Source organism: Fukomys damarensis, unplaced genomic scaffold, assembly GCF_012274545.1.
Source record: "Fukomys damarensis isolate Sample0158 unplaced genomic scaffold, DMR_v1.0_HiC HiC_scaffold_11, whole genome shotgun sequence".
NCBI lineage: Eukaryota > Metazoa > Chordata > Mammalia > Rodentia > Bathyergidae > Fukomys > Fukomys damarensis.
The window spans coordinates 9,333,059-9,350,535 of record NW_022900923.1 but is presented as its reverse complement, the minus strand read 5'-3'; the positions used below and the strand labels follow the sequence as shown (position 1 = coordinate 9,350,535).

General features: G+C 42.6%; 1 protein-coding gene and 1 long non-coding RNA gene across 3 annotated transcripts in view; both read left to right on the top strand.

The window, feature by feature from the left end:
• Window positions 1-3,558, top strand: part of LOC117285539 — a 46,035-nt gene extending 42,477 nt beyond the window's left edge. Inside the window, exon 3 of the long non-coding RNA XR_004516612.1 lies at window positions 2,471-3,558. This is a non-coding gene — a long non-coding RNA (uncharacterized LOC117285539). The remainder of the gene's footprint in view (window positions 1-2,470) is intronic.
• Pld5 (phospholipase D family member 5) overlaps window positions 1-17,477 on the top strand; it is a 307,043-nt gene that overhangs the window by 66,058 nt on the left and 223,508 nt on the right. The gene's annotated exons all lie outside the window — the stretch shown is intronic.

Below are 17,477 nucleotides of genomic sequence, written 5' to 3'. Positions count from 1 at the left end.
GCATAAAGTTTTATAAATGGCTCACAGTCTTGACTTGATCAGGGTTGCAATGCAGTCAGCCTTGTGTGAGTGAGTAATCGTCATTCTTGGATCATCCAGCATCAAGCACTGAGGACTTGGGAGCAACATCAAGCAGGGTATATCTTGCCCTAATTCAGAACTGAAGCTGTCATCCCAACCCATCCGCTCAAGACAGCATAACTGGCTGCTGCCATCACTTCTGTGACCACTGCCCTGGCAAAACCAAATCTTGTTTCCTTCTCAAAAACATGCTATTGCCTGTAACTGGATACATAAAAATCTCTTTCTTTCTAAAAGGCATCCTTAGTGTCACTGTGGCTTTGTGTAGATAATCTCAGATGGAACTATGGTGTGGAACTTAATTTTTTGCCAGTATCTTTGGAAAGGAGCCCTATTCTAAATAATTCAGTAATTGTTTTCAGGGATACCTAAAGGATTGAAATAAATCCAGAACACACAGTACTGGTCCCAGCATGTAGAAGGCATTCAAGACCTGGTGATGTGGAGCTTCTTAGATTGAACCATATTTGATGGAGAATGTTCAGCTAGCTGTTTGTGGATTCTACTATCTCTTTTCCCATTCTCTTAATACTTACGCAACAGAAGGAATGTCCTTTGTTCTATTTTTTTCAAACTTTTCTTTAGCATTTATTGCAGGCATGACCTTATTTTAGGAAGCCAGAGTTTGAGAAACAACAACAACAACCAAAAAAAAAGCTGCAGATTTTATAAAATTTGCACCCTGTGGAAGCCAGGGCAGACACACGTGTTAATACTTGCTTTGTAGTCAGTGGGAGGCTTCAGGAATTCCAATCGTAAATATCCCTCGGCAGCCCTTATCTTGAAGCTTAGTTCTCAGTTTGGCACCCGTGGGAGGCGATGGGACCTTTAAGAGGAGGGGACTGATGGGAGGTTTTTTTCCTCATTGGGCAAACGACCTCTAAGGGGATTGTGGAACCCAAGTCCCTCTCTCACCCTCTTTCTTTCACTTTTTGGCCATGAGATGGGAGCTTTGCCAGTCGTGGTCTTACCACAGGCCCAGAGCAGTGAAGCCAACTGTGGACTGAAACTTCTAAAAACTATGAGCCAGCATAAACTTTTCTCTTGTTAGCATGTTGACTGTCTCAGGTATGTTTTAGAGGGACAGAAATCTGGCTGACAGATGGTCAGTTAGGGCAGCCGTTCGTATTCCCTGTGTTATAATAGGAAAAGTCTGCCGTCCCCCTGGCTTCCCTCGTTCCTCTCTCTTCTTCGCCAGATGTCTGCAGGCTGCTAGCTGCTCACCAGTTCCCACACTCTTTGCACTTTGCTCTTTTGCTGCACATACAACTGACCTATGTTTCCCTTGATTTTCCCCCATTTTCTGTGGCTAAGTTTGGGCCAGTTGCCTGGGAGCTGCTCCAGGCCTGCCGTTAAAACCCCCCACGCATGCATTCATGCGCCTCTTGTCCCTTTTCTGCTGGCCAAATGCTACTGGCCAGGGTTACTTGGAAGCCAGATGTTGAAGATGGCAAACATATCAACCTCGTCTATGAATGACTCCATTGAGTGATGAGCCTTTCTTCTTCCCCACATGCAACTGACTTGAATTCTTTGTGAATAAAAAGTTAGCTTTGCTTGTATTTGAGTCATTCTCATTTTGTTCTGTTTGTGAGAGCAATGAGCTGTTCTGATTTTATGAAGTTCTTACTGTGTTTTAGCTCTATGCTAGGTGATGCAGATCCATTGGTGGGCAAGGAAGACAAGAGCCCTGGGCCCTGCTTAGATCTTAATGAAGGAGAATAACAATTAATAATATGAACAGATAAACCAGAAATTCACATAGGGAGATAAATGCATAAAGGCTGGGCAGCTGACTGTGAACTGTGCTTTGAATCAAGTGTGGTCCTTGGATATTAAAGGAAGATGTAAAAAAATCAAAGAAACCTAGAAGAGCACCCCAGGATCCCCTTCTAAACCTGTTAGTAAGAAATGACAAGAAAATTCCAGACAACTCCAAGGTTCATGTTCTGATTAACCAAAGACGACCATTTACCTTGAGTCAGGATGTGTAGGCTTGGGAGAGTGTCCTTGTATTTTTTTAAAGATCACAAAGGCAGAGAGATTTGTGCTTAGTGGCCCCAAAGGGCATTGTATTGATTTTTGTCCCTTTTGATGCCTTTAATGATCAAAGGAAAAAATGTCCTTGAATAAGGGATTCTAAGGGGTTGCAGTGAAGTTTGGATGATCTCTTGTGAAGTGGGAGATATGAAGTGGTCATTCTTTTTTTCTTAACAGCCTTCAGAGTATGGTAAACAAGGAATTTGGTGATTTTTTTGCTAAAATTATAAACCTTACTATGTTACAGGTTAGAATCTTATTCCTGAATTTTTTTTTTGTATCTAAGACACAAAAACGTGCTTAAGTTGTCCTAAGCTAAAACTTTTTTATTATTATTAATAACAACCAGGGGATCCTAAGGCCAAGAATCTTCAGAGATAAATGAGAGAATGAACCAGAGACTGTGAAGCAGAGATGTGAAGAGAGAGCCATAACCATGATGCCAGACTGCACCACGGAGGCTTCCAGAAACCAAGCGACCACTCCCCCTCTCTCTGCATGTGACCAAACTCCACCTAATGCGGGCCATGTGAGGACCGCCTGAGAACGCAGGGCATCCGCACAAACACAGACATCACATTCCTGTGCCCGGAACTCACTCCTGGCCATGCACACTATGCAAAACATACTCTCTTGGCCCAACCTTACTAGGAGTGCCAGGGACCCTCTGTGCCATCACTCCTCCGCCCCAGAGGTTAGCCAAGGGGGCTGCATATACCTCATGCATCCAGAGGACAATTGGGGACCTTTTACAAGTCTCTTGTTCGTATGGAGAGCCAAGCCAAAGGTGCCCGTCAGTACTCCACAATGATGCCACCAGCCCTCTTCGCTATTTTGCAACTAAGCAAATGAGTGATGTGCTCCCCTAAAGTAAAACTAATGGAGGAGGAGAAAGAATTGAAGTTTTAAAATGCAGGAAGGAGGTAACAGTCCTCCATGGTGGCACCATTCACAGGATAACAAGTCCAGAAACGTACAGCAGAATAGTGGTTCCAGCATGAGCTCCGGATTTGAATCTCTCTTCTGCTGATCACTTAGTTTATGAATTGGGGCCAGTTACTTCTCTGCCTCAGTTTCTTCCTAATCATAACCACCTCCTAGGCTGAAATGAGAATTGTATGAGTTAACATTTATGAAATACTTAGTCTAGGAAGCTGACACACAGTGAGTACTTAGATAGATGCTGGTGAGCTGCAGGTTTACGGAGAGGCGGGAAGCCGATGAGGACAAATGAATTACAGGGCATCTGAGACGATTCTGGCAAGGAGGGATGCCATGGCCCTAAAACTGCTGTGGCTTCTGCCCCCTGGGGAGGCAATGCAAGTGCCTTTCTCCAGTATCATCCTTTGCCATTCGGAGAGGGACAAGGAAGATTTCTGATGTGTGGGTTGCCCTAAGTCATTATTTGTTCTGCTGACTGCACCGCCAGAGGCTAGAACTCCAAACCCTGTATGCTGTAATGCAAAATAAAGATTTGTTCTTTGTCTGTGGTTCCTGGCACAAGATCCTAAAGCCCTTGCTCTCCCTGGCAAAAGGCATGTCTTTGGTATTCCTAATGAGTTCCTTTCCACAGTACCTGAGTTTATGCTAATGTGGTGTGATTCAGGCCAATCCCTAGATAGCACTAGGAGGTGAGGTGGGCCAGTGGCCAGAAAGATTGAGCATTAGATTTGCAGTGTTAAGATTGGTCAGCCACCCGCTCCTAGAGCCTCTGGGAAGGAGACAGGGACTCGTTCAGCTCCATCATCAGTGGCCAGTTATTTGACCATTTATGCCTGGGTGATAAAACTGTAGTAAAACACTGTGAAACCAGGAGGCTGAGGGAGCCTCCAGGTTGGTGAGCACATGCGTGTGCTAAGAAGGGATAACACTTGGGGCGGGCGTGGCACATCGCCCGCTCTCATTGCTTATCCTAGGGATCTCTTCCATTTGACTGTTCTTGAGTTGTATCCTGAATGGTGAACTTTTAATTGTAAATAAAGTGTTTTCTTGTGTTCTGTGGGTCATTTTAGAGAATTACCAGAACTTGAGGGAGGAAAGTCATGGGAATGCCCAGGTGGTAGTCAGGGGCAAGGACGGGTGATCTGCCTGATACCCTCATTTGGGGCTGATGTCTACACCATAGGAGCGGGCTTGTGCAGCTCTTATCCTAGTGATCTGTAGGAACTCTGGGTAGTTCGTGCTGGGATTGCTGGACCCTGGTGGAGCCTGCAGTAACAGTAGTGTCAGAATTGAACTGAATTGTAGGACATATGAGCAGCCCTGGAGAGTTGGTGCTGGAATAATGGGCTGAGATTGTTGGAAACCACACAGTGTCTTATTTGAGGCCAGCCTAGAATTTGTCTCAGACTTGGGGTGTGGCATCTTTGCAGGTCACTTGGTAGACCCTATAGAGAGGCGTATATGGAACATGCAGACACAGTACTTTACTGGGATAACAATATATAATCATTTTGCTGAACCAATAAAGCGCCTTTGATCAGAAACCAGACTTGGGCCATATACTCTAACTTCTTAAAGATTTCCTCCACAGACATTCAAGATCAGATCGGCCTCTAATGACCCACGAATAAGAGGCGACTTTCACCTCCTATTCCCCGCGAGACGGGGTCCCCCCCAGAGAGCCACTTGGAATAATGGGCTGAGATTGTTGGAAACCACACAGTGTCTTATTTGAGGCCAGCCTAGAATTTATCTCAGACTTGGGGTGTGGCATCTTTGCAGGTCACTTGGTAGACCCTATAGAGAGGTGTATATGGAACATGCAGACACAGTACTTTACCCAGTTAATTTAGGCTTAAACATGTGTGTGATTTGTGCCCCTAATGATCTGTGCTCCCACACTATAAACACACAGTTCAGAAGCAGCACGGGGCTTAGAGATCATCTGAGGCCTCCTCTTCGTGAGGATGTCGAGAGTCCACAAGGTCATGTGACTCATTGGAGGCCACACATAACTTTCTAGCAAAGGAGTTCAATTTCAGGGCTCCTTCCTGGATTGATATCCTGCTTCTGCTGACTCTTGTGGCTTCAAAACACAGAAAGGCTTCCCTTCTTTGTTCTTTTAAATTCTAGACTCATTTTTAGAAAATTTCTTAGAATCATTATCCAGTGTCCTAGAAATATTTGACCTTCGAGCATAGTGCATGAAAGGGGGTTCGCGTGCCCTTTCAGGTGCCCCTTCCCAATTAGGCCATTCATGCACCGAGAGGTCCGGCAGGAGATCTTTATTGTAGGGAGGCGAGCAGGTAGTAGGAAGGCAGAGAGAGAGGAGGAAGAAGAAGCAGAAGGAGAGAGAGGAGCAAACAAAGGAAGGTCCTTTTATCAGTTTTGGGGTGGGCTATTGTTTATTTATGAGGAGTAAGTTACTTTTAACCTATCACAGGCCAGATTGCTTTTATGGGCCCAGTCCTGCAGACACAGGTTTCAACTTTCCTGGACCACTGTGGCCTTGGCGGGGAGGGAAACCAGAGATAAGGGCATGAGGTCATTTTAGGAGCCAAGATGTACCAGGAGAATGCAGCCTGTGAGGCGGCGTCACAGCATACTTTAACATGATCAATTCCCTAGCAGTGCAACCTCCTGAGGATCCAGATTTATGGTTTTTTTCCAAAGATTGAACAAAATTTTTTTTCAAATTTTTTTTTTTGCCCAGAAGTTTAAAAGACAGTGACAAGACACGTTGCCAACTAGGACTTAAAACAATGGCACTGGAGCTTTGACCCAGATTGCCAGACCCCAGAGTAAGTAGATTCTAACACTAAATTCAGTAAATACCTTGCATTTATATGTCAGTTGTCTTCAGTTTTAATTTATATTTTTTGTTTTCTTTGGGGTTACAGGCCTTTTTGGTCTGCACTTGAGCTATTGTCTTCAATAATTAATCTGGCTTTCTTTTTTTTTCAGCTTTAATTGAGTTTATTGGTACATTTTAGGGATACAGTACAGTTACATTCATTGTTGGGATCTTGTACCTCTACATGACAAGTCTTGATTCTCATTTTTTCCCCTTACCTCTGCCCTCCCTTCATCCCCTCCTCCCCTCCCCATCTACAAACACTTTATTTTCATCTTTTCATTCTCTCACATTTTTTTCTTTTCCCTTTTTACTCTTCCCCTACGCATCACACCTTCCCTACACCTTTAGCTCCTTTCTTCCTATTTCTAAATGTCAGTAATCTTATTAGAATCTTATGCATTGTTGCAGATTATTTACACCAGGGAAACTATTCGGTATTTACGCATGTGTGACTTATTTATTTCACTTAGGAGTATATCTTCAATATGTATCCATTTTCCTATGAATGAATCTATTTTCTTGTTCTTTATGGCTGAGTAATATTCCATTTTATAGAAAAACCACAACTTCTTTATCCAGTTTCCAACGGATGGGCAAATAGGCTGTTTCCAAGATTTAGCTATTACAAACTGTGCTGCTTTAGACATGGGTGCACATACTTCTCTGTGATATGATTCTTTTAGTTCTCTTGGAAAGATACCCAGCAGAGGGATGGCTGGGTCAAATGGAACCTCCAGTCCAAGCTCTTTGAGGTATCTCCGTACTGATTTCCATAGTGGTTGCACCAGTCTGCACTCCCACCAACAATGGAGAAGGGTTCCTTTCTCCCCACAACCCCGCCAACATTTGTTATTGTGTGATTTCTTGATAGCAGGCATTCTTTGCGGGGTGAGGTGGAATCTCAGTGTTGTTTTCATCTGCATCTCTCAAATGACCAGTGATGTGGAACATTTTTTCAAATATTTTCCTGCTGCTTTTACTTCTTTGTCTGAGAAATGTCTGTTCATTTTGGATGCCCATTTTTGAATTGGGTCTTTATATTTGGGGGGACTGTAAATACATTTTATTTTAAAGTGACTCCTTATGTAGAAGGATTAGGGTAACAATTATACATTAATACAGTTGCTGATGGAGATTTTGATATGAAATGGTCCTACCAGGTACACATTTATGACCATCATATGGGCTGTGGAAGCAGCAAGACGGAAATTGCAGTCGTGAATAGATTTTTTTAACAGGCTAGAAGATGACGTGATTGTCCATGTTTTGAAGCAGACTAAATGCCATTCACATGATGAAAGGATGGAAAATAAGACCTTAGAAAGAAATTGTAAAGGAAATGGGAATGTTTTACTTGGAGATTGGAAAAGCGCAGTTATTTAATAGGCATTTGAGAACATGCAGGACTGTTAACAACAGACGCACGCGATCATCAGGTTTCCGTTACTGTGATGAAGACAGAGCAGATAGAGTTTCAGCTGTGTTGGGAACTTGAAGAAGACACGTGGATACTCGTCTGACAGGGAGAGCTTTCCATAGCCCGATGGGTTTACAGAGCTGTCCGTCCACGTCGGATTGTGGAGTCCCATGTATGCAGATCACTGCACCCTTCACGGAGGAATTTCCCCTTTCTCCACTAGCACTTCTTAAAATGGGCCACAGCTCCCCCTTTCTCCCTGGGTTCTCTTAAGGCATAGGTAGTGGTAGGCGATTTCTCTAAGTAACTTCAGTCTTAGAGTTCCCATGCCAAAGGTAGAAAACAACTAACAGCAAGTAAGCTGACCTCTCGTTATTTGCCACGTTCATGGTGTGTGAAGTGCCTGGGGACGCTGAATTAGTGCATCCCGACCACCGCTTCCTTGGGAAGTGGAGGGTTCGGTTCCCACAAGTCATTTTCTTCCATCCGTCAATACAGACAATTATTTTGTGTGTGTTTCGGCTTAAAGACACTTGCAGTCATATGTGTCGATTCATTAACAGGACTCTCAATTCGTGCTAGAATGAAGTTTACCTGCCGTGCGTATTTTCTCTGCAAGGCACGGCACAAACTGCTTACCTTTAGGAGCCCTTAGACGGGTGTCAGCACTTGCCCTGGGCCATTTTTAAACAGTAAAATCGCCAGCGAAAGCACACAGATATATAAAGTGCAGCACTAGAAAGATCACAAGAAAGATACTTCTTTATGTTTCAAGAGCCAAAACAAGATGGGAGAGTGTCGCTTCGCTGGACCTCAGCTGTCACATGGGGTATCAGGACCTCGAAGTTGTAACCATTCACGGGGCTGAATGGCCAGGAAAGCCAGAAAAGCGGTTCTGCTTTTAGGGTCACAAACACATTTTAGCAAGTAGAAGAATCCACAGATATGGCATCCGTAAGTAATGAGGATCAACTGTACAGTGTATTTAGACTTCTTCTCAAAGAAGTTCTCATTTCAATTTAATATTAAAAACTCATCGTGCAGCTACTCAAGAACAAGGGAAGTCTCAGTAGGCTTGTGAACCCATTTAGATGCCTATTTCAACACCGTCAGGTTGCGGATGGCTTCATCTACACCCCTCTCCGGGCGCTCCATCCCCGTGACTCGTACCTCTTGCGGTCCCCTCCACATTTCCATCCGTGGGTCTCAGTCGGAATTCCAAGCTTGCCTTCCTCTCCTTTCCCAGCCCCGCACTTTCCCCTGAAGTCCATGGAAACTCCTTCTTGACAATCACTCAGGGTAGAAATCAAACCTTCCTTTTCACTGCCCCCTGCAGTCCATCAGTACCTCGCCCAAGCCCAGCATTCACGAGGTATCTGGAACCCAACCACCGCCCACCATTTTCTCTGCTCCTCGCCTAGTCCATGTCGGCATCGCCCTTTCCTGGACTGCTGCAAGACTCCCAGTGGACCTCGTTTCCAGCCGTGCTGCCTCAGCTCCTCAGTCAGAGTGGCCATCCCCAAATGCACATCTGATGGGGGCCCCTCCTCCTCGCTAGAGTTGCCAGTGGCTTCCCATCCCACTTAAACTAGGAGCTAAATATTTGCCCCAAGCTGTAAGAATCTACATGACCTGGCCCTACTCTTCATTCTTTGACCTTATTTCCTGTCTCTCTGTCCCTTGCTTGCTTTACTGGCCTTGGTGACCTCCCGCTGCTCCTTATATGCAAAAGTCACACATCTGTCTCAGGACCTTTGCGTCTGTCTGAATAGATATTCCTGATAGCCACATGGTCTTCTCTTGAGGTCACTGTGGACCATATGGCTCACATAAAGCCAGCCTCCTCTGATACAGTATATATTACTGGTCTGTGATTTCCTCTACTAACCATAAGCACCTGTAAGACAAAGATGTTTGTTCATTTGTGTGCTGAACCTGTGAATAGTGGGTGTTCAATAAATATTTTTTGAATGAAAGAATAGTATTCTCAGTGTAGTAAGTAGAAAGGAAAAGAAGAACAATACGTTTAGATGACATGATTTGTATAAAAAGAGGGAAGAGGATGACACAAACTTGTACCTATCTCTCTCCTGGGGGTGCACAACAATCAGGTAAGAATGTTTGCTTTTGAGGAGAGGAACTCTCCCAAGGGTGAGAGACACTCACCTGCTTTTCACTACACACTCAGGCACTTTTTTACAGTTGCATTAATGTCTTTCCTGAAACAAAGCAACTTAACAAGTGAGAGAGAATTGTACTTTCAGCCACTGCACTGAGCAGAAGCTGTATTTTGTACAAGAGTCAGACCTCTGTTGTATCTCTCTATTATCTGTCTCTTTCCTGCAGAAGAAGGGCCCCCAGGCAGTGTCTTTGTGCTTTTTTTCCTCCACTGTTTTGTGTTTATTTGATAGCTTCTCTTTATTATAAGAAAAAAGGATTGACATTTTTGGGTCATTTTGCGCCTTGCCATCTGCCGTGGAAATTTTGACATAGGGAAGAGATAGGCACCATGTCAAGTTGGCAGCATTTAGAGTATCATTCTTCATCTGAAAAAATCCAAACTGTGCCTCTCAGTCCCATTTTACATGGCCACAGTTTCCTGCAAAAGTCTGCCTTTTGTCTCTTTGACATTTTTTCTGCTCCCGTGGCTTTTCCCCTGTGGCTCTCCATTTGGGTTTCCTGCTCCACAGATTTAATTGGGAACATGGACGGAAATGCTCAGGAAGGTCTGTTAGCCCCATCTCCCCCTTTGCCATCCTGCTCACCTTTGTGACTCCAAATACTCAACAACCGGCCAGGCTTATGCCAAGCAGCCTTCCTGGGAAAAAATAGGAGAAATCCATTTACCCCTGTGTGGTTATACTTAAACTTGCACGCCTTAAAGATAAATCTCTCCATGGTCTCAACCTTCAGCTTTAGACGGCAGATTTCTTTAGACATGCCCACTTGGGAACACAGTGCAGGGTAGGTACAGATCCTTCCTGTATTAGGAGGTGGTACCTCAGACTTCAAGGAAATCCTTGGCCTTGTCTATAACAAAATAATGTCCCTTTTGGTTTCCAGTAGGACTGAATGGCTTCCTTCTACTATTTATCCTGTGTGATGTTAACATTTCCCCTTAATGCTTTTCCATTTCCTTCTTCTTGTCCTTTCCAGTCGTTTCTGGAGTCTTTGAATTTGTATACATTGTAGGTGGAAAGCATAAAATGAAAATATTGTGATATAAAGTCGCCCCTGTAGTTCTCCATGGTGTGTTACACGTAGGAAACGGCCCTGTTGTTCGTAACGCAGAATTAATTAGCACATGTATGTAGTTTGATCACTTTCAGAATTTGAAGACTCTCCTTTTCCACTTCCGTGATATTCCCCTTCTCTTAAATTAATTTTAAATTTTTATCAGTGCATGTTTGCAGTACGTAATGATTATATTCATCATGGAGAGCTGGGACATGTACAGAACACATCTTAATTCCTTTTACTTCTCCCTCCATCTCTTGGTCCCCTTCTCTTTAAAAATAAGAGGTCTATCTCCCTCTTTCTCATCATCAGTCTTTTGTTTATGCTTTAGATTTCTCGTATAAGAGAAATCATGAGATACTTTAGCTTTTATATCTGATTTATTTCATTTATTATTACCTCAAGGTGCATCCATTTTCCTACAAGTGATTCAAATTTATTTTTGTATGGCAGAGTACTAATAATCCGTGTGTATAAATATTACATTTTCTTTATTCACAAATCTGTTGGTGGACGGTGGATAAATTAGCCATTATGAATTGTGCTGCTATAAAATAGGTAGACATGAATCACTGTTAGACAGTGACTTTAACTCTTTTGGAAAGATACCTAGGAGAGGAATCTCTGGATCAAATGGAATTTCTATTTTCTAGTGTTTTGAGGAATCTCCACACTGATTGCCATCGGGGTTGTACTCATTTACTTTCCTACTAGCAATATAGAAGGGTTCCTTTTGCCCACAGCCTCACCAGGATTTATTATTGATTTCTTGATGTGGTCATTTCTGGAATAAGATGAAATCTCAGTGTTGTTTTAACTTACATTTCTTTAATGGCCAAAGATGTTTAACATTTTGAATGTATCTATTAGCCAGTTTTACTTCTGACAAGTGTCTGTTCATTTCAGTTGCCTATTTCTTAATTCTTTTATTTTGTTTGTCTAATATTTTGAGTTCTTTGTATATTTTAGATATTGGGGCTCTGACTGAGGAGTAGCTGGCAATTTTTTCCCATTCTATAGGTCAGTGGTGGTGAACCTATAAAGCACACATGTTATTATGTGATTTTTTTTAAGACAAAGATGTTAAGTTGAAGTAGAGAGTTTTTTTTAAAAACTAAAACCTTGGTATTCAGGTTTGTTTTTTTTTTTTGTTTTGTTTTGTTTTGTTTTTTTAAAACAGGGTCTCATTATGTAGTTGAGACTGACCTGGAACTCACTATATAGCCCAGGCTGGTCTCAAACTCACAGTGATCCTCCTGCCTCAGACTCCTGAGTGCTGGGATTACAGGCGTGCACCACCACACCCGGCATGGTATTCGGGTTTAATGACAGTGTTGGCACTTTTCACTAAATAAATGGGTGTGGGTTGCAGTTTGGCCCGTGGTCTCTAAAAGATTTGCCACCCCTGCTATAAGTTGTCTTTCCACTTTGGTTGTTTCCTTTGCTATGCAGAAGCTTTTTAATTGGATATAAGCCCATTTGGTGATTTTTAAATATTATTTCTTGTGCAGTTGAGATTCTGTTCAGAAAATCTTTGCCTATGCCTGTTTTCAAGAATTTTGCCTTATTTTAGTTTCCAGCAGATTGTTTCTGTTTTAATATTTATGCCTTTGATCTGTGTTCCTTTTATTTTAGTACATGGTGGTGAAAGATATGGGTCTAGAGTCAGTCTTCTGCCTGTGTAAAGTCAGCTTTCCAAGCACCACTTGCTAATTAAAGCAGCTGTCTTTCCTCCAGTGTGTGTTTGGCTCCTTTGTCAGGTGGCTGAATATCCCTGGAGTTGTTTCTACACCTGTATTCTGTTCCCGTGATCCACGTGTCTGTTTTTGTGCCAGTGCCATGCTTTTGTCATCATTATAAGTCTGTAATACGTTTGTAATATATTTCAGGTATACTTTGTAATACAATTTAGTATGCATTGTAATATATATTGTCACTTTGAAATCTGAGATTGTGATGCCTCCTTCTTTGCTCTTGTTGCCTAGGATTGCTGCGGCTCTTCTGGGTCTCTTCTCTTTCCATATGAATTTTAGGATTATTTTCTCTAATTCTGTGAGGAGTGCTGTTGGTGTTTTAATTGGGATTGCAGTAAATCTGTGTATCAGTTTCGGTGGTATGCCCATTTTGATAGATTGGTTTTGTCTGTCCAGGAACAGGGGATATTTTTCCGTTTTCCAGTGTCTTCTTTGATCTCTTTTATCAGAGTACTATAGTTTTCATTATAGAGATCTTTTACTTCCTTTGTTAGGTTAACTCCTATATATTTAATTTTCTTGAAAGTTATTGTGAATGGCATTGTTTTCTTAATTTCTCTGTCTCAGTATACAGTAATGCTATTGATTTTTGTGTGTTGATTTTGTATCCTGCTATCTTACTGAATCTATTTGTTAGCTCTAAGAGTCTTTTGGTGGAATTTTGGGGTCTTCTATGTAGAGGATCATGTCACCTGTGAGTAAGGATACTGTAGTTTGACTTCTTCCTTTTTCTGTGAGTATCTCTTTTATTTCTTTCTTTTGTCCGATTGCTCTGGCTGACGTTTTGAGTACTATATTGAATAGCAGTGGCAATAGTGGATATCCTTGTTTTGTTCCTCATTTTAGAGGAAAATCTTTCATTTTTTTAACCATTTAATGCTGACAGTAGATTTTTCATAAATGGCTATTATCAGATTGAAATAAGGTGCTTCTATAGCTGTTTTCCTCCATTTTAAGTGAAGAATATGTGTTCAATTCTGTTAAAGGTTTTGCCGCATGTATTGAAGAGATCACGTGACCTTTGCCCTTGCTTCTGTTTATGGGACGCATTACATTTACTGATTTGTGCATGTTGAACCACCCTTGTATTCCTGGGATGAAGCCTCCTTGGTCGTGATGTAAGATCTTTTTAATAACGTGTTGCATTCTGTTTTTCCGGTACATGTCTTGTTGAGGTTTTTATATCTGTATTCATTAAAGCAATTGGCCCTGTCTGGTTCTGGAATGAGGCGAATGCTGTCTTCCAGGAATGAGTCTGGCAGTGCAACTCCTTCAGTTTCATTAAAGACTTTGAGGAGCACTGAAGTCAGATCATCCTCGAAGTTCATGTAGAATTCAATGGTGAATCCACAGGGACCTGGGCTTTTCTTAGTGGCTAGGTTTTTTGTTAGGGCCTCGATTTCATTGCCTGTTATTGAACTACCTCGGGGTTATTTAGATTTTATTTTTGTCAAATTTTTTAGTACATGTTTGTAGTACGTAATGATCATATTCCTTGTAAGAGTTGGTTACATGTAGAGAACACATCGTAATTCTTTTATCTCCCCTTCCTCTCCCTCCCATCCATCCCTTGGTCCTCTGCTCATTTGCAAAAGGCCTGTCTCTCTACTTCCTATTGTCTGTTTTTTTATTTTGCTCTTCATTTATATTTTGGGTTTCTCATATACGAGAATCCATATGACACTTAAGCTTTCTTCAGTTTGGGTAACTTACAGGCATCTAGAAATCTATCTTTGCCTTCCGGAGTCTCCAATTTATTGGAGTACAAGTTTTCAAAGTAGTTATTACTAATCTTCCGGATTTTGATGGTGTCCATTATGGATTTCATCTTTTTCATTTCTGATTGCACCGATAGGGGTCTTTTCCTTCCTTTGGTAAGATTGGCTAAATTGTCTTTTTCGTTTGTTTTTTCCAAGAACCGGCTCCCCAATCTATTGATTCTTTATATATATAAAAATGTTTTGGTCTAATTATCATGATTTCCTTCCTTGTACTAGCTTTGGCTGTACTAGCTATGCATTCGGATTGCTCTTGTCTTTCAGGGACCTTGAGGTTGATCATTAGGTTATTTATTTGGGCTCCTCTGTTGTTCTGATGTGGGCATTCACAGTTATAAACTTCCCTCCAACGACTGCTTTCATTGTGTCCCATAAGTTCTGGAACGCCATGCTTGCAATTGTCCTTTGATTCTACAAACTAATTTCTTCCTTCTTTAGTGACTCGTTGATTATTCAGGAGTGTATTGTTCAGTTTCCATATGTCTACATTATTTCTGTAGTTCTTTTGCCATTGCTTTCTAGTTTCATTGATGATCTGATCAGATCTGTGATCTGATAATAGGCATGCCATTATTCTGATTCTTTAGTATTTTTGAAAATCTATGGCTCTTTTATGTTGCTGGTGACCAAGTTGACTCACCTTTGAGGATGAGATTTGGATACCTAGCATCAGCAAGCAGAGGTGTAAAGAGCTTCCCTGAGCCTAGTAATTTGCAGCTCCTGTCTTTCATCCTCTACACAGTTGTGACTTAGTGGTCCAGGTTTCATTGGCACAGATTGTACAAAGAATTCTGAAGACATCTGATTCTTTTGGAGCCACAGTTAAGACAGATAAAGGGATAAAGGGCATCTCAAAAATAATCACATGACTCACTCTTTCAGTATTTGCAACGTTAATACAATATCTGTTACCCCATTGGCAAAGTTGAATCTGTTAGACAGGTTGCAGATGGAGTTCATAAATGTTATTTGTTTTCCTTGTGTTTGTTTCCTCTTAAAGGTGCTGGAACAGAAGGTTTGTAAATAAGCCACAAATGAGCAGGACCATGGTTATGGTCCTCAGTGGTCATAGGTGGTTTTTTTCACAAGTAGCTGGATCTAGGGTGTGTGCTGCTGGGATCAAGGATGTGCTGCAGGAATTGATTCAGGTTGATGCTAGGTTTAAACTGCCCCACCTTGGGTGTGGGTGTGAGCCAGCGTAAGGGTGGGTAGCTTGGATAAGGGGGAAAAAAAAGGTTGATGCTTGCGGCTTGTATTTTACCGCTAGCTCCAGTGTGCTTTCTGGCTGCTATGAACTGTTTCTTCCCTGCGATGCCCCTCTGTCATGCCACCCTGCCTTGGAGCCAGCCGATTATGGACTGAAACCTGTACAAACTGTGAGCTAAATAAGCCTTTCCTCCTCTAACTTTGGGTGTTGGGTGTTTTGTCTCAGCAACAAGAAAAGAACCATGGTGTTCTTTGAGCAGGTGCCACACAGACCACACAGTTCATTGTTTGATATCCTAGTGGCAGTGAAATAGGAGTTTGGTTGGGATGGGAGATTTAACTGCCGTGTGGCATTGATTCACCTCTAATCTTAATTCCCTGGAGAAGTTTTCTCTAATTCTGTGAGGAATGCTGTTGGTATTTTAATTGGGATTGCAGTAAATCGGTACATAATTGGTAGTGTACTTATTTTGACAGTACTGGTTTTGCCTATCCAGGAATAGGGGATATCTTTCCATTTTTTGATGTCATCTTTGATCTCCTTTATCAGAGTAGTATAGTTTTCATTATAGAGGTCCCTTTAAAAGAGATTGTATCTGCATAAACTCTTAAAAGTCTGTTCTTCAGTGCCCATGGGTTGAACCAGGCTTGTTTTATGCAACAACTTTAAATCAAAATCATGTGTCTTTGGGGGATGGAGGAAACAGTGAATTCTTTTTTTTAACCTGTGTTTATTTTTATTTAATTAATTATTGTGCTGCTAGGGATCAAACCCAGGGTATTGCGCATACTAAGCAAGCACTGTACCACAGAGCTGCACTGTAGCGTGGAGTTACACCCCTGTAACACACACAAGGTTATATAGTTTTGCAGAATGAATAGGGTTCCGGATCACCATGATGGTTGTACGACAGTGTCGATGTAGTTGATACCACTAAGCTGTACGCTAACACAGCGTTTGGGTGGCATCATGGTTGTCGCGTATATTTTACCTCACTTTTCCAAAAAATGCTTTCATTGGAGACATGTAGAGTAACTCGGGGCTTGGACTGGAGGCTTGTGGTTAGCTTGAGGAAGATAAGGAAGTCAGAGCGAGGTGGTTCTAGGTTTGGGGTCTGTTCTGTCACCTGAGGCAGAGCAAGTGATGAGAGATGAGAGGGGCCAGCTTCAGAGGCTCGCTCTAAAGGCGCCGTGGGTCAGGCCTGGAGGCGCGGTGCTTGTGGACCCAGCAGCTTTAGGCGTTCATCTAGACCTGATGTTTGATGAGGACACAGTGGTGGGAGGCACAGACCAGACTCAGAACCTGAACAAGCAAGTTAGATGTGTGCTTTGAGTGACCGGCTGGGCCCGGGCCTCAGGCGGAGAAGGTGGAACAGTGACAGGAAGATGGCACCATGGCCTAGGCAGCTCGGGGCGGAGACCTTAATTTAGGAAGGGACAGATGCTGCACAAAGAAAGTAGCCAGCCACTGAGCGTAGGAAGGGGTGGGAGGACAGGGCAGGTGAATGGGTCATTCTGGGTGGGATGGACTTGAATGTTCGTGTCCCCTCCACGCATACATCTTGAAACTCAGTGTGATAATGTTTGGAGACAGGGCTTTGGGGGGACAGTTATGTTCCGATGGTGTAACAGGGATGGGAGAAGAGAGGCAAGGAGGCCTTTTGCAAGCCAGGAGGAGGGCTCTCGCCTAGGCACTGAATTGCTGGGACTTGGTCTCGGACCGCTCAGGCCAGAATTGTGAGAAATAAATTTCTGCTGTGTAAGCTCTCCAGTTCATGGTGTTTTGTCACAGCAGCCCAAGCCACTAGGACACTGAGGATGTTCTGTGCTGGCCTTGTGTCCCTGCGGGAGATGAGGAACTTCATGGGTTTCCAGTGTTGTTTCTGGATTTCTGCTCCCTGAGAGACTTCATGAATTCTAAACTGGCACACAGGTCACTAAAATGTGATCTGGGCAGCCTGGCTTAGGTGCAGGTAACACTGTTTGTAGTCAAGTCAGTGGTCAGAGAAGAATAACTTTGTGTCTCTGTGCATTGAGGGCAGCCAAAAAAAAAAATAGTGGTGGTTGTGATGATTGAATAGAAAAACTACTTTAAAATAAATTTGGGGGAGAGATCTTTTGCAAAAAAAAAGGAGACCAAGAAATGGAGGGAGAGGGGAGGGGAA